Here is a 22,720-nt window from a genome sequence, read left to right on the forward strand (position 1 = left end):
CTGGATCTGCCTGCCTCTGCCCCCGCCCCAGCTCTGGGGTTACAGCCACTGTGTCTGGCTTTTAACGTGGGTTCTGGGATCTGAACTCACGTCTTCCTGCTTGCACAGCAAAGCCTTTGACTATTGAGTCATCTGCCTCACCGGTCTCTGACTTCCCCTTCTAATACTTGCCAAGGTTGTCAGTCAGGACACGTGGCCCTCTTCCATCAGGGAGGGATTCCAGCCTTGTGTTAAATCACTCTGTGCCCCTCTACAATCCTATAACCCCTGGGATGTTGGGGTGAGGGTTCTGCGTCTCTTGGGGGCAGTTGACACAGAGGCAGAGAGCCTCCACAAATGACTACACTGGGCCTGGGCACCCAGTAACTCAGGTTCCCCATTCATGGTCACTCATCCCTGCTGGATACAGGTAGGAAATCAGGCCTGGGATTGATTCTGCTTTCTTCTGCCATACCCCATTAATGGATGAATCCCATGTGTGCGTTTGAAGTTTCCAGGCTAGTGTGTTTTCATATCCGCAAAATAAAGGGAGTGGGTGACTTTGGGAGCCTGAACCTAGGGAAGACTGGCCATTCCTGAAAACTTGACTCTGGGTAGATGTAGAGCTTTGAATGGAATGGTCCACATGTCCTGGCATTATAGATCCTGGAATACTTAACTACCTGAGGCCAGAGGCCATGGAAGCCAAAAGAGTCATCTGCTTGCCCCCTCCCTATTCCTACACAGATACACACTGTGTTTGCAGAAGGGACTGGTCATTCTGGCAACTCGCTGGCATTCCCTAGGGTTTCCTGCCAGTGTCTATAATCCCTGGCCAGGACATAGAAGCTGTGATTTGGTGCAAGCCATGGTGTGGGAGACATGGAGGGAGGGAGTCTCTCCTTATGGCATGCCAAGCAGATGGTCTTCTGCTTGGTATATGGGGGGGGGGTCATACCCAGTTGGAGCAGCTTTAGGCCACACACTATGGGTCATCCCTCATGCCTTTGTTTCTTTGAGACAGAGTTTCTCTATAGCCATGAATGTCTTTGAACTCACACTGTAGATTAGGCTGGCCTCGAACTCAGAGATCTACCTGCTTTTGTCTCCTACCCAATGCCTTTGTAAACATACATTCAAAACTAGAAACAAGCCAAGTGTGGTAGCACAGGTCTTGGGAGGCAGAGGCAGGCAGATCTCTCTGAGTTTGAGGCCAGCCTGTTCTATAGAAGGAGTTTCAATTCAACCAGAGCTATATAGTGAGATACTGCCTCAAAAAACATCAACCACAAAAACCCCACGGCCTAGAAACAAACTTTCCACAGCTGTCAAATCTGATCTGGGCACACTGGCAAGTGATATCCTGACCAGAAGGCTAAAAACAGCTCCGAGGGAAGCAGTGAGCTTTGCACCTGCACGGGCCTGTGCAATGTCCAGATGGAGGTCCAGGGGCTCAGGGCCCCATAGCCAGAGGGAGTTCCAGGAGCCTCTGGAATACAAAAAGCTCTTTTGTCTTGCACACTTTTGGAGATGGGGGGTCAGTACCCACCAGAGATAGTCTGTGCAGCTAAGCTCCTTTCCAGGAGATGTGATCCACCCCTCTTCCTCCTCAGGCCTCAACAACACACTGAGCATGAGTCCTCCAAACGTCACCCTGGGGAGCCAATGAGTTTATTAGCAGGGGTGAGGGGCTATTGGAACGTGGGCGCCTACCCAAAAGCCACACTGGAAAATCTAGCCAGCAGAGATGCAGGCTTTCCCCATAGTCTTTCCCGGCCTATTTACTTGAGCCTTCCCCAAGACCACCTGTAATTGGAGCAGAGTTATATACAACAGGCGGCAGAGAGCCAAGGGTACATAGGTGAGCGTCCTGTGACCCTCCAGCCCCTCTGTGTGGGGGTCACCAAGCCCAGCTGAGATGGTCTTTAGTGGGCACAGCTGAACTCCTCGTGGCGCGCACTTCTTGGGCTTGGAGTTCTCGTACAACAGTAGTTTCCAAAACAGCTTCAGCCACTTCGTGTTTCTCTCATTCCTGTTTCCCATTGAAACTGAGCTGAGTTTCCACCTCTCCACAAGCCTGAGGCATCCATGCCTCCCAGTGAGGACTACCCTATCCTCCACAGCTCACCAAATGGCTCCATGCAAGGCAGCCCGACAGACTTGTTGGAGCTGCTGGCCTTTCTTCTAACCCCTCTGGGAGGTGACGGGTGGAGCCTTAAGGAGCATCTAAGCTAACTCCGTATGTCTTGGTTTCTTTTCGGTTGCTGTGATACAATACTCTGATAAAAGCTCCTGGGGAGTATCTTAGCTCACAGTTCCTTCAGCTACACAGGGGCAGGGCAGCTGGCTGGTCATGTTGAGTCCATAGTCAAGAAGTAAAAGCAGGGCCTGGAGAGCTGACACAGTGATTAAGAGCACTGGCTGCTCTTGTAGAGGACCCAGGTTCAATTCCCAGCGCCCCTACGGTGGCTCACAACCATCTGTAACTCGTTTCATGGGATGTCTATCCTCTTCTGGCCTCAACCAGCACTGCACACACAACACAAACACCTGCACACATGAAATAAAAAGAAATCTTAAAGAAGCAGAGAGCTTGTGCCCAGCTCCCACTTCCTTTGAACTCAGACTAGGGTCTACCCTGGAGTAGGCGTTTCCACCTCAGTTTACTCAAATCCCTCACCGGCATGCCCACAAGCCAACCTAATCTACACAGTCCCTTGTCGAGACTTCCAGGCGATACCATATTTTGTCACATCAACAACTGACACCAACCATGACATCCCTACCTATCAGATGATTGAGGTCGAGAGAGGCTGTGCAGCTTTGGCTGGAGGTAGAACCAGGATGTCCTGACTCCAGTGCAGCGCTCTGCCCTGAACAGCCGGCAGGACTCAGTTCATGGGGATGAGGAGGCACGTGCTGAGGGCTGGCTGAAGGTCCCTCCCTCCCTCTCCCTTCACTGTCACACCTGGAGCCCCCCTGGGATTCCTCCCATTAAGGCTGTCAGCTCTGGGAAGGCAGGATGCTGTTTCCCCTTATCCCATTGGCCATTTCCATGAGCCGGTCCCTCTCAGGATTCTGAAAACCCCAGAAGAAATGAGAGTTAGTGCCAACCAAGAGATGCTCACGCTTGGGTGTGGTTTGAGCTGGGAGCTTGGTCTTCAGTGTTATGGAGAGATTGGAACTTTAGGAGGAGGAGTCTAGGAAAGGTCCTGAGGTCACTAGGGCAGTGCTCTAGGAAGTGCTGCCCCAGACAGTGGGTCCTGTTGGTATAGTGATTTTTCCCTCTTGTCCAGCTACCACGGGGTCCTCCCAACCATGGGACACACAGTCACACATGCTTGGACTTTCAGCCTCCCAAACTGTAGTTAGAGTAACTTTCTTGCTTTCGTTTTTGTTTTCGTTTGGTTTTGGGTTTGAGACGGGGTCTCACTGTGTAGATTTGACTCGTTTAGAACTCTCTATGTAGACCAGGCTGGCCTCAAACTCACAGAGATCTGCCTGCCTTTGCCCCTCGAGTGCTGGAATTAAAGGCGTGCTCCACCACCGCCTGATTAACTTCTTGCCTTTGTGGAATTAGACTACCTAGTTTTATTTCATCATGTCAGTGGAGGTGAGCCTTGCACTTGAGTCCTCCCGAGGTCAGGCTGCAGGACCTTGCACTCCCACATCCCAAGGGAGTCAGTTTCAGGCATCTCTCACTAAGTGCTCGGCTCCTGGCCAGCCCCTGAGAGTCACCTCCCCGTAAACAGTGCAGGACCCCAGAATCTCAGTCTTTGGGTCTCTTGTTTCTTCACCTCCTGCCCAGATGTGCATCAGACTCTCACATCCTCCCCTCTGGGCAGCAGAGGAGGTTAGACCAATACCTGGAGAGTAGGGGAGGGTTAGCTGGAAGCAGTCTGCCACATCTTGCATGTCTAGTATGAGTCTGGCTCTCGCAACCCACAGCCCCACTGCCCGTGTTCCGCCTTCAGTGCTCAGGCGAGCTGGTATAGGGGGAGCCAGGCACTTAGCCTCATTCATAGCAGTCTGGGTGCAGGAGCCCTGACTCGCTCGCTGCCTTGTCTCTTCCCACAAGGCACCTGGATGGTCTCTCCCAGTGTTTCTCTCTGTTGGTGACCCCTGAGGAACACACGCACTCCTCTGGCCCTGCGAGGTGAACTGTCCCCATACTCCATCCCTCACTCTGGTGGTCCCTACAGCCCTGGCTCCTGGAAACACTGCCCACAGGGGCAGGATGCTCTGCCTTGGCAGAGCCAGCCAGTCCCTGAAGTGCCACCAACCCCATCCACACTCACCACCTGCGCCTGTTAGCTTTGTTTTGTTTTGCCAATTTGATTCATAACATCCTTCTGGGAAGAGAGAACCTCCGCTGAGAAAATGCCTTCATTAGATTGGCCTGCAGATATGTCTATAGGGCATTTTCTTTTCTTTCTTTCTTCTTTTATATTTCTTTTGTTTGTTTGTTTGCTTTTTCGAGACAGAATTTCTCCATATGATCCTGGCTTGTCCTGGAACTTGCTCTGAAGTCTGGCCTCGAACTCATAAAGATCCTCCTGCCTCTGCCTCCTGGGTGCAGGAATTAAAGTGTGTGCCACCACCGCTCAGCTTGAGGGACATTTTCTTGATTTCTGATTGGTGTGAAAGAGCCCAGCTCATTGTGGATGGTGTCACCTCTGAGCTGTATAAGAAAGGCTTGAGCATGCTGGGTGGTGGCCCACGCCTTTAATCCCAGCACTCGGGAGGCAGAGGCAGGCAGATCTCTGTGAGTTCGAGGCCAGCCTGGTCTACAGAGCGACTTCCAGGACAGCCAAGGCTACAGAGAGAAACTCTGTCTCGAAAAAAAAACATAAACAAAAACAAAACAAAACAAAAGGCTGAGCAAGCCGTGCTAGCAGACCTAACAGACCTGTAAGCAGCACTCGTCCATGGCTCCTGCTCTCCAGCTCCTGCCTTGGTTTCTCCTGATGAGCTGTAACCTGTAAGCCAGAAGAACCCTTTCCTGCCCAGGTCACTTTTGATCACGGTGCTTATCAGAGCAGCAGGAAGCAAAGGACACCAGCACAGGTTGCCTTTGATAGAGGGTCCACGAAATGTTTCTACTGAATTGTTCTGAGACAGACTGGCTCAGAAGTCACTATGGTGGTTTATCAAGTACTTGGCTTACAGGCATGAGGCCCCAGCTAAGAAGGATTTTGTTTTCCTTTTAAAAAGGTCTCAGTATGTAGTCCTGGCTGGCTTTACCAGACTGGCCTCCAACTCACAAAGATCTGCCTGCCTCTGCCTCCCAAATGTTGGGATTAAAGGGGTTTGCCACCATGCACCAGCATGATTCTAAAGCTCTGAAAATCATTTTGTCTCTTGACTCTCTTGAGGAAGATCTTTGCACCTTCTGAGACTGACCCGGTCACTCTGGGAAGTGAACAGTGAGCTCCTTCGTCCTGGCTCTGGTTTACAATGATGGGGTAGGACTGAATGATGTCAATCGCTGCTTGGCTCTTCTTGGAGGTTCGGGCTCAGCCTCCCCAGTCCACTGGACAGCAGTGTTTCTCAGAGGAACCTGCCCCAGCAGGCAAACCCTTTCAACATGGCACCTTTCCTGGGGGTCCCAGTGTCCTCCCCCAAGCCTGCTGTCCAGTCTCCTCTTTTCCGACCACGTCGGAGTTCATTTTTCTGAACGCCAGTGGTCGGCCTTTAAGCTTCTACGCCCCACACAGAGGGACGTGCGAGAAGAGCCCAGGTGCTGTCCAACCATCCTGGTCCGTTTGGTGGTCTCTCGTTCCGGAAGGTGCAGGGGCTGGGACAGCAAATACACCCATTCCTTCTAGAATCACCACCTCTGCACCTGTGACGAGCAGACACCTAAGCGAAGAGCCCTGGTGGGGTTCGGGGGCTGCCAGGCAGAAAAGGAGCCAAGTTTGGAGGCTCAGTTCAGGCACCTGGACCAGATCCATCATGGAGCAAGTGGAAGCCGCTGGCAGGGAGGTGGGGGACGGTGTGCGTGTGTACACTCTGTGCCCATAAGACAGTGCCAAGGAGGCCGTCTGTCCCCTGTTTGATTTCTGCGCTTCTCAATTCAGGCCAAGGTGGGGGGCCATCTGCTCAAGTGGGCACAAAGAAAACATTTTCACTGTGCAGAAAATTGGCTTCAGAAAGGAGCCTGATCTCAGCACAGAACAGTGCTGGTGGGTGGAGCTGGGGTTCTGCTTAGAGGTGCTGCTGCCCAGCGAGCTGGGGCAGGGCAGGGGGCAGAAGAGGTGGGTGCCCGGGAAAGTCTTATCCAGGCAGTCTTCAGCATCAAGCCTCTTAAGGGACTTTTCATAGAAAGTACCCGAAAGGGTAGGATGCATTCTCTCTCTCTCTCTCTCTCTCTCTCTCTCTCTCTCTCTCTCTCTGTGTGTGTGTGTGTGTGTGTGTGTGTTCTGGTATTACTGTGATAAAGTATTCTGACCAAAAGCGACCTGGTGAAGAAGTGGTTTGGCACAGCTTACAGGTTAGAGCCTCTCACTGAAGGAAGTCAGGCAGGAGCCGAACGGAGGCCATGGAGGGGTGCTGCTTACTGCCAACAAGCTCTCGGCTAACAAGCTCATGACTTGCTTAGTCCACTTTCTTATGCAACCCAGGACCACCTACCTGCCCAGGTGTGGCACTAACCACAGTGGGCTGGACCTTCCCACATCAACGATTAATCAAGAGGATGCCTACAGGCCAGTCTGACGGGGCGTTTTCAACGGAGGCTTCCTCTCCCCAGAGCGACTGGCGCTTGTGGCATGGTGACAAAAACTGCCCTGGACTCTCTGCACTTCATGAGATGGAACTTGCAAGCCAAGATGCTCACCTGCGTGGTGTGGTACATCTGTATAGTTCCATGACTTTTTCAGTGGTGCATAAGTGCAGGCGTGTGTGTATGTGTGTGTAAGTGTGACAGGATGCAGAGACCAGAGGAGAATGTCTATTGTCTTCTGCAGCTCTCTGTCTTCAGAGAGGGTCTCTCACTGAACCACAAGTTCAGAAAATACCAAGAGCAGCCATTCTCCACTCCTCTATCCTGGGGTGACAGGTACATATGGCCGTACCCACTTTCCTGTGGGCTCTGCAGATTTGAGCTTGAGTCCTGATGCTTACATAGCAAGTACTCTTGAGCCCTGAGCCATATCTTTAGCCCCACCTTTTACATACGGCAGTACGTGCCACTGAGTATATGGAGTTCAGTTCGCTCCTTCAATTATGTGGGTCCTGGGGATCGAATTTATGTTGTCAGTGCCTTTACCGGATAAACTGTCTGGCCAGCCCCCGCCCCCTCCCCTCTCAGGGAGTCTAGAATTGAGATGGGGTATCACTGTAGCTAGGGCTGACTTAGAACTCGCTCTGTAGTCCAGACAGTGCTCAGATGCAAGGTGACCCTCCCACCTCAGCCTCCTGAGTGTTGTATGTATGCATGTATTTATGTATGTATATATGTATGTATTTATGTGTATATATATGTACACACAATGTTGTTGTAGATGTATAACCAAGTTTGCTGTTTCAAGTGTGCATCCAATGCTATTGATGACTTTACAGTGTTGAATAGTCCTTGCCATTGACTATATTCAGAGTTTTTGCTTGACTACAAGCAGAGGCTTTGTACCCATTATGCAAAAGGTTCCATTCTGTACTCAACTTCTGCCTTTGCCTCCCATGAGTGCTGGTGTGTGTGTGTGTGATGCTGGGGAGGGAACCCGGGGCCTGGGCCATTCTAGCCAAATGCTCTAACCACTGAACTACACCTCCAGCCCCATGGCCCAAATCTACTTGTTTCTACGAGTCTGCCTGCTGTTGACCCCTCACAAAAGTAAAGGCACACGGCGCTTGTCTCTGATGGTGGACTCCCTCCCTCATGGCTTAACAATTTCTTCCTTGCTGTTGCAGCACATGGCAGGGTTGCCTTCCTTTGTGAGGCGAAACTGTGTTTTTCATTTTTACTTTTCCACGCCATAGCTGTAGATGGATCCTTTGGCTACTGAAAATGATGTGGATAAGTATGGGCGCGGATGCTGGAGAGACGGCTCAGCGATTAACAGCACTGGCGGCTCTTCCAGAGGAACTGCGTTTGGCGTCCATCACCCACAGGGCAGCTCACACTGTCTGTAACTCCTGTTCCAGGGAATCTGACATCCTCTTCTGGCCTCTGCTGTCTCCTGCATGTACATGGCATAAAAACTCACGAAGGCTCACACACATACACATGATAAATAAACAATCTTTTAAAAATAGATTATTGGCAAACAAGTTCCCCTTGACTCCCCGCTTCTGATCCTCTTGTGTACATTCTCAGAAGCAGGATTACTGGACCTTGTGGCAATTCTATGTTTAGCTCTTGGGGGACTGCCAAGGCTGGGGTCGCAGGTACATATGGCCATACCCAGCTTTCATGCGGGTTCACGCTTATGCTTACACAGCAAACACTCTTACCCCCTCCACCCATCCCTACCCTTGAAAGAAAAAAAAAAACCTTTTTATTTTACTTACTTGTTCTGTTTGCATACTGATAGTGCATGCCACAGGGAGTTTGGAGGCATTTCTCTTAAAATTCCTTCACTGTGTGGGTCCTGGGGACAATCCAGGCTGTTAGTGTGTCACAGCCCAGACCAGAAGGGGCCCTGGATCACCCTCACTGACACTTGTTATTCAGGCTTGTGACACTGTAACTGTCCTAGTGGGTGTGACGCAGCCCCTCCTGTGGTCCTGATAATGTTCCTCTGGTGACCGGTGACAGCCAGACTCTCCATCACCCAGACTCTCCGTGTGCTTTTTGGCCATATGCATATTTTCTTGATATACAAACATGGATGAGGCCAAATGGGATCATGGTGCGTCCTACATTCAACGTACCTGGCACCCCTTAGAGAAATAAGTATCCAAGGCACTTGCCTTTTTTAAAAAAGTTTTTTTTGGTCTCTCTGTCTCTGTCTCTGTCTCTGTCTCTCTCACACACACACACACAGAAAAGAGTTAAGCATGGTTGTGAGCTGCTTGATGTGGGTACTGGAAACTGAACTCCGTTCCTCTGAAAGAGCTGCCAGAGCCATCTCTCTAGCCAGCGTTTGTCCGACTTTGTTGATGCTGAGTTTGTCCACGACCGTGATAGAGGAGCCTCAGTCAGTACCTCTACAACTGTCAGCATGCCCTGTGGTCCTGTGCGTCACCTTCCACGCTCTAGCGCACTGAGACTCTTGAGAGTTTTGTATTTTGATGATGCTCTGTCTGCATTCTCACATTGCCTGTGCTTTTGGTGTCAGGTCCAAGAAATTCATTGCCTGAGTCAACCCCGCGGGTCCCTGCCCCCGCTCTCGGCGTACTCCACTCCTTCCAGGGGGAGCTTCTCCCAGTGGAGCTGGGGTTGGCCAGCAGGAGCTGCCCACCCACACTGTGAACTCCGTGGGCTGCGGTCCTGGCTGTTTGTTCTCATAGCAATTTGTTCTGACTTGAAGATTCTTGGCTCCTGAGTTTGCTCTTCAGAACTGGTTCTCTAAGAATCCCAGAATGTCAGCACAGATGCAGAAAGCAGGGGAAAAACCCACAGAAATGCTCCTGGGAATAGAGTTGGTTTCTTTGGCGCATGATGGGAGCAGGGTAACTCCCAGGCCAGCCTGACTGTTGAGGAAAGTCCCTCCCTCCATGGCTTCGCTGATTCTTTTGCCTCCAGGGGTCCAGACTAGAGGAAAGGTGACAAGAATAGCGTATAGGCATGCTTAAAATTCGGAAGGGACTATAGTTCCCAAGATGCCCTGGGAGAGACGAGGCAAGGCAGAGAACTGAGAGGAAAGTCTGATAGGGTTAAGATGGAAAAAGAGACACCCTGGAGTCAGGGCTGCCACGTTTACCACGTTTTCATCTGGTAAACGACATCGCTCTACACTGAGATACACCCGCTGCCTAGAACAACTGTGTGACAGTGTAGGTGGGGTGGCCAGCATGTGGCAGCTCCTCCTCACAGGACATGGGACTTCCACTATGTGTTGACAGAGCCTACTGTGTTGAATAGTGTCTGCCCCAAATCCATGTCCACAAAGAACCCGTGGATGGGGCTTCCGTGGAAACAGGATCGGGTGGAGAGGGGACTGAATGGGACTGGAGTGAACCCTAAATTCAATGTGGCTGATGTTTCCGTAAGAGAACAAGAACACGCCATGTGTGGTGCCTTATGACTGTGTCCTCAGCACTTGGGACAAACCCCGCCCAATACCGACAGGATGGAGCGATACTGTCAGCAATCAGTAAGCTTCCAGAACTGTGGAGATAAATCCCACAGCCAAGCCACCTACTGGTTGTGGTAGTTCAGGTTAGTCAAAGGCTGAGGTCCTTCAACCTTAAGAGTAAAGGCAGTTTTTCAGGCGGAAGCACTAGGGAGCATACGCGGCAGATGCAGAGTGGGCCCTGCTCCAGCTGAAGGTGTCTGCAATGGGAGAAGAGCCGGACCCACGGTGGACAAGGCAGGCGGAGTTCAGGCCCTCCCCAGCTGAAGGTGTCTGCAGTGGGAGAAGAGCCGGACCCACGGTGGACAAGGCAGGCGGAGTTCAGGCCCTCCCCAGCTGGAGGTGTCTGCTGGTGAAAAGAGCCGGACCTGCGGTGGACAGGGCGGGCAGAGTTGAGTTCTCTTGCTTCTTCGTCCTCCACAGTTTTGCAGCCAGGTTGCTGACTCCCTGGGAATCTGACAGCGGAAGGGGGGGGAGGGGCTGCCCTCTGTCTCGTCTGTAGTCATACCGGTGTCCGTGCCCATAGCAGAAAGCGTGGGATTGCTGACAGAGGATGCCTAAGTGGCTTGAGAAAAAAACAAAAGGGCACTGATGTGTCACCTGGACACAACTGTAGAAAGACGGAGGCAGGATGTGGAGAGGGAGAAGAGGAGGCGGGGCCGAGGAGCACAGGACTCCACTGAGTGTAGAGACAGAATGAAAGGCAAGCACTCACATGTACATACCCACATGTGATACACACACACCTACACATAATTAAAAATAATAAAATAAATTTTACAAAAAATAGGAGTCCCAACCATGAGCTCTTTCCAGGGTATTCCTATAGGGGAGACCCCGCTGGGTGCCCACTTTTGGTTACTGGTCTTAGGGAAACCTGTGTTCCTGAGAGCACAGAGGCCGTGCTGGCATGCTCCCCACGCTGCCTCTATTGTCTGACCTCGCAAGGGGAGGCGAGGAGAGGAGGAAGGGGCCATCTACATGGTCCCTGAGTAACCCAGTTTGCTTTTCTGTTGCTGTCATAAACACCAAGACTAAAAGCAACTTGAAGAGGGTTTATTTCACCTTACAGGATCCAGTTCATCAATGGGTGAAGTTAGGGCAGGATCTGAAGTAGGATAGGAACTGAAGCAGAGGCCATGGAGGAATGCTGCTCATTGCCTTGCTCCCTCTGGCTTGCTCAACTACTGTTCTTATACATAACTCAGGCTTGCCTGCCCACGGCAAGTCGGGGCCTCCCATATCAATCAACAGTCAGGACAATTCCTCACAGAAATGGCCACAGGACAAACTGATATGGACAATCCCTCAACTGAGACCCCCCCTTTCCCAGGTGCCTCCTGATTATGCCAGGCTAACAAGAAAACTAACTAGCATTCTGTGGCAGCTCCAGGCACCGGGACCGGCCAGCATGAAGTCAGAACCAGACAGGTACCAGCAGCAGGGCTCCAGGCACCGGGACCGGCCAGCATGAAGTCAGAACCAGACAGGTACCAGCAGCAGGGCTCCAGGCACCGGGACCGGCCAGCATGAAGTCAGAACCAGACAGGTACCAGCAGCAGCATGAGTAAGAGAAAGAGCAATGGGGTAGAGCTAAGGGGCAGACATGGGCAGATCACGTGGACCTCAAGGAAGGCAGGCCACCGGCAGCTGGCCTGCAGGTAAGAATGTCCCCAGATGCTGGCATCAGGCAAGCCCACGGTGGCTGAACTAGGGGGAGTGAGTTCTGCACACAGAATGTGAGCACCGCTAGACTGGACATGGGGTGGCAGCTGCACTGTGCGCTTCAGCTGCAATTCTCTCCTGATTCTCAACAGAAGGCAGAAGCCTTCATGGCAGCATGTGTGTATGCCTGGAACTCTCCCAAGTCCAGTTCTTACAGTCCTTCCTAACTTCCTCCAGCTGAGACACAAGGTTCCTGCAGCGCGTGTGCAGATCAGTGACCTGTCTTGACTCCCCAGACTGCGGCTGGACAGTGGTGGACAGTGTGGATAGACCAGTTGGTTTTCCTGGATAGTAGGGGAGGCCACTGAGTGATTTTAAACAGAGAAGTGGGAAGTGATTTGGGAAGAAGACATTCTGGGGGAACAGTGCAAGCTCTGTCTGGGGGTGGAGGCATCTGGAAGCAGGTTTCCTGAGGCTGTGGGGTGGCAACAGAGGCCACATGGCTGTGGGGACCGGCACATGTAAGACCCTTTGAATGCCTGAACTTAGACCTACTCTCCTTTAGGCCTGAGAGAAGAACACAGGGCTGTCTGCTCCACTGACTCCAGGCATCCAGAGACCCCAAGGGCCCCAGCTGAGGAGCTAGAACTGCTGCTGTCACTTGATGCATGCTGAGCAGAGACACCATGCTCTGTAAGACAGAGTATGAGGAAAACAGACCACCCCAGGCCTGAAGGTACCTAAGAGCTCCTCTTAGAGGGGGAGGTGAAACCAAAGCTGCCCAGAGGGAGTCGAGGTCATTCCCACCAGCCTGGAGAGGATGCATTATTCAAGTACGGCCAGCGGCTGGGCATGGAGATAATTGACAGCAGTGAAGAGGGACGGAGAACCGCAGGCCAGGGCCAGTGAGGTGGCTCGGCAGGTGAAGGCACTGCCACCAAGCCTGACAGTTTGCTCTCCAGAAACTATGTGTGGAAGGGGACTCCTGCAAGCTGTACTCTGACCTCCACATGTGTGCTTTGGCATGAGCACACTCGTACATACACACACAAAAATAAATTAGAAATAAAAAGCCCCGGGGCTGGAGAGATGGCTCAGCAGTTAAGAGCACCACATTTGGGTCCCAGCACCCACATCGCTGCTCACAACTTGTAAGTCCAGCTCCATGGGATGTGTACGTATGCACACGTGTGTGCATGAGCACACACACACACACACCTACACATAATTAAAAATAATAAATCTTACAAAAAATAAGAATCCCAAGCAAGGGGGCTGGAGAGATGGCTCAGTGGTTAAGAGCATTGCTTGCTCTTCCAAAGGTCCTGAGTTCAATTCCTGGCAACCACATGGTGGCTCACAACCATATGTAATGAGGTCTGGTGCCCTCTTCTGGTCTGCAGACAAAATATTGTATACATAATAAGTAAATAAATAAATAAAAGAAAAGAAAAAGAAAAAAAGAATCCCAAGCAAGGAGCTCCTTCCAGGATGTCCATCCAGGGTAAGACCCAGCTGGGTGCCCACTTTTGGTTATTGGTCTTAGGCAACCTGTGTCCCTGAGAGCACAGGGGAAGGGCTGGCATGGACCCCTCGCTGCCTTTGCTATCTGACTTGGCTATGAATGCTCCCACTGGATCACCCTGTCTGCCTGGAGAGCAGTGAACTTGCTTGCTTGATCTTGGTCCCCACCGGAATGTGAAGTTCCTCAATCCTATTGCAGTCCTCACAATGGAACACCCATGCAGGGGACACCAAGGAGACACAAGAGTGCCAGGCACATGTGTGAGCACTGGTCCACAATGGGAGGATCTGGGAGGAAACTCATTCATCACACTAACCACCTTGTTCCAAGTGCACAGGAACCGTGGGATGAGATGCATCCCACTCATCTGACACGGATGGTAATAACATGGAGACAAAAGGAAGGAAGAAAACATTCCAGGTATTACCACGGTCTAGTTCACTTTCTATTGCTGTGATAAAACACTGACCAGAATCAGCTTGGGGAGGAAAAGGTTTATTGGTTTACACTTCTATGTCACAGGCTGTCTTAGTCAGGATTTCTATTGCAGTGGAGAGACACGATGACCACAGCAACTTTTATTTATTTTTAATTTTTGAGACAGTATTTCTCTGTGTAGCCCTAGCTGTCCTGGAACTAGCTCTGTAGACCAAGCTGGCCTTGAACTCACAGAGATCTGCCTGTCTCTTAATAGTTTCACTCCCTATGAGCTCATGGGCACCATTTACACTCAAACTGCGCACAGTCTAAGGGAACTCATGGCAGGAACTGAAGCGGAGACCATGGAGGAACGACGCTTCCTGGTTTACTCTCCATGGCTTATGCAGTTTCCTTCCTTCCTTCCTTTTTTTTTTTTTAAATTCTTTTTATTTATTTATTTATTTGTTTGTTTGTTTGATGGTTGGTTGGTTGGTTTAAGACAGGGTTTCTCTGTGTAGCCCTGGTTGTCCTGGAACTCACTCTGTAGATCAGTCTGGCCTCAAACTCAGAGATCCGCCTGTCTCTGTCTCTCGAGTGCTGGGATTAAAGGTGTGTACCACCCCTGCCCGGCTAGTTCGATTTCTATCACCTAGAACCACCTGCCCAGGAATGGCTGGTCCTTCCATGTTAATCAATAATCAAGAAAATCGTCCCCACAGACTTACTTACAGGTAAAGCGATGGAGGCAATCCCTCAACGTTTTCTCTTCCCAGATGACTATAGCTTGCCTGAAGTTGCTAATAAATAAATAAATAAATAAATAAAACAAAACAAAAACCTACAACCAGGACACTATGGTTCAATAAGGCATAGGTCAAGGACTTTTATATTTTAAGTGTTTCTTCATGTCTTCTACACCAAACGCGTGTTATGCAACTTAAGCCTTATTTTAAACCAAATTCTCCAGCCAACTGTGCGGTGAGACTCCCTCCTGGACACTTCCACGGTCACTGTCCTCCGGTTGACGCTGGCACTCTGGGCCTGGCTTCCCAACCCACAGGGAGCAGGCGCGGGGTCGGAGTCCCGGGAAGGCGGGCGTGGGATCGCTGCCTAGATGCCCGCTGATCCTCGTGGTAGAAAGACACACGCAGGTGGGACTCGAACGTAGGACGCGGCGGCCACGGGAGAGCCGGTTGTCACGGCAACACGGTCAGCCGAGCGCTGATTGGCGGAGTCGCAGGACTCGCGGAATCTCGCGAGAGGTTGGCCTCGCACGCTGGCGGCCTGCGCTGAATGGCGGAGTCGTGGGGCGGGACTTCCTGTCCGTGCGCGTGTGCTTCGGGCTTGGCTGTGCCGCGCAGGCGCATCTCGCCGAGGACCGGGGCGGTCCAGGTGTGTGCACGGCGTGTGTGCGCTGCAGGGAGCTGTTTGTTTCTGGGTTTGGCGAGGCGGTCGTTCCCTCCAGACCGGGCCGGCGACGCTTCCTCACTCCATAGGTCCAGAACTGCCCGCCTCCCACCTGCTCGGCCACCGCCCCCAGCCACTACCGTAGGCCCTGAGCCAGGGTCTCACTGCCTCCAGATTTGTCTTCTTCAGCCTCTTCAGTGGTGGCAGTCGCCAAGCCAGGCCCGGCCCCTTCCCTTGTCCCCATCAGTGACAGCTTGGGCCCTTACCATCTACCTCAGCTTTCTCACCTCCCTGCTCCACCCTGCCTCAGAGCTTAAGGCTTAGTTAGTTATTCGGCCTGAGAGTATCCCGTGACTCACTTTCAGGACCACCTCAAATTGCTCCTCTTTAGAGTAGGGATCGCTCATTTAAAGCTGTACCCTCCCCTGCCCCTATCATTTCCCCTTCCATGTTTTTTTTTTTCTTTGTGGGTCTTCTCACCATCCAACTTAGTTGATGATCTTGATTCTGAAGGCGAGGACCACGGGGACGACGCATATGCTCCGTAAACATAGACTTTCTCTTCCTTGGAAAGAGGTGAAGAGGCTGATCAAGACAACAGCGTCTGGATGCTGGGACTGCTGTCATTGTAGCAGGAAAGCTGTCTCTGGAAAGGAAAGCCAATTCCTGTTAGAGGCCCAGGCACCTCAAGCAGTCCTACCCTTCCACCTTACGTTAGAATTATTGTAGTGGCATTTCAGTTGTATTCTAATAAATAAAAACCGGCCTGAGGATCGGAAAAGTAAAACAGCCACATTGACCAGCCTTATAGACCAGGCAGCAATAACACATATATTTACTCCCAGTAGTCACACTAGTTTACCACTGAGACCAGGTAGTAGTGGTACATGCCTTTAATCCCAACCCTAGAGAGTATTATAAAACAGGAGGAGACAGTTCTCAGCTCAGTTTCATTCTGAGATTCCTGAAGGCAGGATTGCCGTTTCAGACTGAAGTCGAGGTAAGAGTCAGTGGCTGGCTGCTTTGCTTTTCGGATGTTCAGGTTGAACCCCAATTTCAGTCTATGAGTTTTTATTAATCATGCATCACATACTTCTGCCTAAAGATGGCAGTTCATCCATGCGGCCCCTCTCAGGTGCTGTACTGACTGGAGGAGATGTGGCGTCACCTGGTCTGGCAGAGGCCGGATGTGTGCCAGGCTCAGAAAGGAGGAGGTGTGTCTTTGGAAATAGTGCTGAAGGCCATTTCTGTGGGTGTGGTCAACACAAAGCACATTCGGTGAGCAGGAGGTCTGTCTCAGTTACCATTCTGTTGCTGTACAGAGAGAGTGACTAGGGTAACTTGTAAAAGAACACTTTTGATTGGGGGCTTGCTTTCTGTTTCAGAAGGTGAGTCCGTAAACATCACAGCGGGGAGCAAGACATGGTGGAGGGGCAGTAGCTGAGAGCGTAAGTCTGATCCATAAACATGGATGAAGAGAACAAGACGGGGCAACCTCCTCCAACCAGGCTCCCTTCCTAATCCTTCCTAAACAGTTTACCAACTGGGAGCCAAACATTCAAATATACGAGCCTCTGGGGGCCGTTCTCACTCAAACCACCACATTTCTTGCTCCATGTGGCTCTCGGTGGCCTCTGGTTGATATGACTAGCCTTTTACAAAAGAGGACACGTGTTCCTGGCCCAGGCCACACTGCTAGTAAGTGTGAGATATGACTTCAGGGCTGCTTGCTGTGTCTGGAGGATCACATGCCCAGGCAGGAAGCCAGACAAGCTTCTGGGACTGCCCAAAATTGTGTCCAAACATCCGACACATGGCTTCCCTGTAGGGCTAGGCACTGAGAGGAGCTCTTTGTAGGCATGTGGCTTGGGCAGCCAGGACAGCCATATGCTCACTGACCTTGTGGGCAGAGCATAGGCCGCTCTGGCAGAAGATGCTCCCAAAGGCATTTCTGTCAGGATCGGGCTTGGATCTTTCATGTCCACCTGCCCCTGCCTCCCTCAGACCTAGAATCTGAGGTTCTTGAACTCTGTCGTAGGATCTGGCCGACTTCCGTGTTCTGGCATGGAGCCTCGTGCCCAGGAATGGACAGCTGGTATGCTTCAACTCCCACAGCCAGGACATCTGTGTGGCACCGTGGAGCTTGGTGGCGGGCAGAGCCAGCACCTGGGAAAGGCCACTCTCTGCAGTGGGCCCACCAAGTGGCGGAATATCCCTGGCATGCCCCAGATGGCACCTTGTCTTGTCACCAGTCTCCCAAGGGCCATTCCCACAGCCTTGCTCTGCCAGGCCTTCCTGTCTTCCAGGCTGTGTCATAAGCCAAAAGAAGGAGAAGCTGGCATTGGTCACCACTACGGATGTGGGCTAAAGGATGGGGGAGGAAGGAGCAGCCCATTGCATATTCCACGGCTGGCAATGACATTGCCCTGCTCTGCCAAATGCAGAGCTACAGATCTGGCAGAGGAGTAAGCCTGAGATAGGAAGAGACAGGTAGTGAGGGGGAGGCCTCTGCACTGACAAGGGAGCCCCAAGAAGCCAGGGAGAAAAAGCCAGCCCAGGACCCAGGCTGATCTCTATATCCAAACGTAAGACGTGCAGGGGTCCCAAAGCAGCTGGAGAAGTTGAAAGATTAAAGATTTGATTCTGAGAAGTCCTCTGGCTGGCCTGTGTTGTCATGGGAACAACCTAGTCTTGCTGCCCCCCTGGCCTCAACCTCCTGAGGGCACGATGTGCCTTTCCCTGGAATCAGCTTTCTTTGTATTGCCAGGAAATGGCCTAGGATCCAAGAGCACTTCCTCTTGGGCATTCTCACAAATGGGATCTGATGGCATCTTGGAGGGAAGCTCATTAAGACACAGGATGTTCACAGGTGAGGCAACAGGATACTAAGAGGTGATAAAAACAGCCCATCCTGCAGGAAAGCTCCTTAAGCTCAGGAAGTCCCTGAAATGGGACGGATTCACTAGGCTGGGAAGATGAGTCCACCTGCCTGGAAGAAGCAGAGACCAGTGAGCTGCCTGCCTGCAAGAGGCTCAGGCCAACTGAGCCACCTGGGAAGGACGCTCTCCAACCTGCTGAGCTGCCCACGGGCTGTGTAGCATGCTCCAGGTCCCCAGCTCTTGTGAGCTGTCACTCATGCTGGGGTGGCTTTGGTGATGCAGCTGTCTTGGAGTTGTCTCTGCTCCCATAAGTGAGCCTCAACCATATTCCTGCCAGCAACCCCAATAAAACTCACTGGTTCACCAAGGGGGACTTTGGTGGTATCTTACTTTGGTCTGTTGTTGGTTTCCTATCTGGGTTGTGTGTGTCATCTACAATCCCAAGTGTGTCAGCTGACTAGCTTTGGTAATTTAACAAGAACCCCAAAATTAAGAATGAAACTTCTTATCTCCAACCCCTGGGGTTAGGGACTGCCTGGCTCTTCAGAGGTGCCTCCCTGATCTCCAAAGCTGTATTCACAACTGCCAAATGCAGCTGTCCCCACACACATCCTCACTGTGCCGGCTCCTTCCCCACTTCCTGACCATCTTGACATCCAAGTCCTGAAAACAGTCTTTACTGTCTGTTCACAGCCCTGGGTCAAGGGTCAAAGGTGTGGTTTCTTCCAGCCTTTCCTTCCTGAAATTCCTTTTTCATCTGACATCCATGGTCACTACCTAGGAGCACCTATGGCAGGAGCATCATCCTGACCGCCATCCTTGCCCATTATCTATAGTAGTATATGCAGGAAAGGGCAAGGTCTTGGGGGGGGCAGCCTCCATCAGGTGGCAGAACCCCACTCTCACTGGGGACTGGGGAAGGGCCTCGGCAGGGGAGAAGGCATCCTGGGCTTTGGGTGCTGCACCCTGAAGCCAGGGCATACGGGTGCTGTGAGGAAGACCACATCTGTCCATCCAGAGGGCCCTGGAAGCCATGCTGAGCAGTCAGCTCGAGAGTGAAGACAGTGTGCACAGCTTGCAGCCCAGGCCCGACAGCAGCGCAGAGGAGCCAGGAAACAGCTTTTCAGCAAGGGCCTCAGAGCGTTCTTGGAAGCAGGCTGAGTATAAATTATAAATAAACAAATGAGAACTCTGCAGCAGGGCGTGGGCTGGTGGGAAGAGGGAGAGACAGGAGGCAGGAAGCCACCTAGGAGCTAAGGCCACTCCCTGGCCTGGCACCCATGGGGCTTTCTTCCCATCTCAGGGCTTGGGCCTCTGCCTACAGATCACAGCTCTGGGAGAGGGACAGGGTTCCCAAGGTCAGATATTGGTGACTGACCATTGCCAGGTGCAAAGGAGAGGTCCCATACACACCCCTATCATGGGGCCCAGAGGCCCCTGCCTCACACAGCCTGAGGCACAGTCTCCCTTGGACCAAAACAGGCCCCTGTGGACACTCATCCGTGTGGGAGGTGTCTTACCAAATGTTTGAAGGGGGAAAAAAATCCCACTTTCTTAGTTTTTTTTTTCCCTTTCTAATTTTGGATTATTTTTCTAGATGACTTCATTTCTAAGAAGGGGGTAGCACAGAGAAGGAGGGTGGACAGAAAGAGGGAGGTCTGAACCCTGAGAGGGCCCAGGGGGCTAGGGCAGTGTGACAGCAGAGTGACCATCTGCACTAGGGACTGTGGCGGGAGAGGCCCCATGCTCCCTGGTTGGTCATGGAGTGTCCTGACCTGCAGTGTTCCCAGTCTAGGCTGACTCTGAGACCTGCTGCTGAGCCACATTCCCAGGAGGCCTCCCATCTGGCCAGGTTGGCAAGGCAGGAAACTCAGGAGCAGGTCTCTGGGCAAGACCTCCTTCTCCAAAGGACAGAGCTGAGAGCCCTGCCCAGGACACCCCTCAGCCTACACACTCCATAAGCAACAGAACTCACTTGGGCTGGCTTTATGGGAAAGGATCTGCAAGACATTTGGACGTTGACTCAGCCAAAGAAGCATAGAGGTGGTCTTGGAGGCCACACAGCCAAGAGCCATGCTCCAAACATGTGTCTTCCACCAATGGGCATGGACCCAACAGCTTACATCTGTTGTCTTGAAAGCCATAGTCCTCAGCTCCATTGCTTAGGTAATGATCACTTCTGAGAGGCAGGGAACTGAGCAGTGAGACCGTCAGCTACTGATACCATAGCTGCAAGGGAGCCAGCGTTCTCAGTCCCACCTGAGAAAGTGGGACCCCACAAAGAGGAAGGTAGTTGTCACTTCCCCCACAGAGGACTTTCGCAGCCAAAATCCTTAGCAAATGTCTGGGTTTGAGGGTGCATGCTAAGATGGGCTGAATTGTGAAGTTGGAGCAGGTGTTTCCACTTCTACAAGTTAGGAGGTCAGCAAGAAGTATATCATGGGGACACATGCAGGGACAGACAGCTGGTCTGCGCGTTGTGGACACCCCAAAGTGTGTGTCTGCTCTCACCACCGCTCCATTCCATACTTAGCTTCTCAGGTCACCTTGGTAAGCCTGGCCTAGGAAAAGGAAGGAGGAGGACTATGTGTACCTGAAGGAATAGTTCCTTCACATCTCTAGGGACCAGACATCCAAAATCGAGATACCAGAGGGATAGATCCTTCAAAGCGCATCCCAGGCACTGCTCCATCTTCTGGGATGATGGTGACCCTCAGCATCTTTGGCTCATATTGTTTGTACACCAGTGCTTCTGCCTTCCCAGGGCCTCCCCTCTCTGTGTCTCTTTTGTGTTTTGTTTTTCGAGATGGGGTTTCTCTGTGTAGCCCCGGCTGTCCTAGAAATCACTCTGTAGACCAGGCTGCCCTTGAACTCACAGAGATCTGCCTGTCTCTGCCTCCCAAGTACTGGGATTAAAGGTGTGTGCCACGACTACCCTGCTCTCTGTCTCTTTCAAATCTCCTCCTCCTCCTCCTCTTCTTCTTCTCTCTCCTTCCTTCTTCCCCTCCTTTTTTTTTTTTTTTTGAGACAGGGTCTCACTATGTAGACCTGAATTTACTGAGATCTACCAGCGTTGGCCTCTGAGTGCTAAGATTAAAGGTGTGTGCCATCACATCTGGCTTCTTTTCTTCTTTTTGAGTGAAAGGTGGCAGCTACCTTGTTAGTAAAAGGTCTCACCTTCCTTCAGTAGGCATATATGGGACCCCTCTTCCCTGACCCCTTGTAGCTACCTTGTTAGTAAAAGGTCTCACCTTCCTTCAGTAGGTATATATGGGACTCCTCTTCCCTGACCCCTTGCAGCTACAATGTTAGTAAAAGGTCTCACCTTCCTTCAGTAGGTATATATGGGGACTCCTCTTCCCTGACCCCTTGCAGCTACAATGTTATTAAAAGGTCTCACCTTCCTTCAGTAGGCATATATGGGGACTCCTCTTCCCTGACCCCTTGCAGCTACAATGTTAGTAAAAGGTCTCACCTTCCTTCAGTAGGCATATATGGGACTCCTCTTCCCTGACTCCCTTGCAGCTACAATGTTAGTAAAAGGTCTCACCTTCCTTCAGTAGGCATATATGGGGACTCCTCTTCCCTGACCCCTTGCAGCTACAATGCTAGTAGCTGACCCAGCCCCACCTCTCAGTTCCCCACCTATCAGCTCATCACTGAAACAATGGGGCAGAGTGCCCTGATTTTTAGAACAGCAAATGTGGGCTGCTGGGGTCCATGCTCAGTGGTGGGAAACATGTCTTTGAGGCATGTAAGTTGGTGACACTCGTAGACTCTTATCTATGTAAGGTCCCAGTCATCAGTTCTGGGCAGACATATCTTTCTGAGGCTACAGTCCAGGCCCTTGCATGAGACACAGGCAAGGGCAGGAGAGGAGGGAGGGGCTGAGAAGGGACTACAGGTGATGAGAAAGGTTTGGGCTGGGCAGGGTGGCTGCCTCAGTCCACACTGGGCTGTGAGACCATCTTTTCCCCTTAATTATTTGAACCCCATGTCAGTTTGTTGTTACCCAGATGGAGGCATCCACCATCTTCCATGAGGTACCATGAAAGCATCATTCACCAGGGTCCTATTCCTTTCTGCACCTTGGAGCCCTGAATCCCCTGTCCAGGAGCAGAAGTGTCCCATCCCTCCTGCCAGCAGACCACTCTCTGAGGTCACAGAAGCCTGAGAGAGTCCCTTGATGCCCATTGTAAGTTCTTTCCCTTTCTCCTCACAGGTCCCCTCTCGGTTCAGACGGATTCTTCTTCCCTAAATGCAAATGTTCTCAGCTGTGACCCTCCCAGATGCAGAATTGAAAATGAGTATGATGTCTGTGCATCTCTTGCTGTTCCTGCCTCATCTTGCTGTATCATCATTAAAAGAGATGCCAACCCAGTTTCACAACAAGGGAAGGTAAGCTCAAGTGCCCCGCCCCTTTCACTCTTCTGTTCACTACTCTGCCCTGTGGGACAGGATTGGAGCCCGCAGGTTACAGGAACCTCAGGGAGGGCCAGGCTACTTCATTAGCCCTCCAGTGCAGCCATGGGCAGCAGCATCTCTCTCCTACCTCTCCAGGACAAATCTCAATTCTGCTAGCCCGTTGAAACCTGGGCCTCTGGGCT

This window comes from Myodes glareolus, chromosome 9 (assembly GCF_982192425.1).
Source record: "Myodes glareolus chromosome 9, mMyoGla1.1, whole genome shotgun sequence".
NCBI lineage: Eukaryota > Metazoa > Chordata > Mammalia > Rodentia > Cricetidae > Myodes > Myodes glareolus.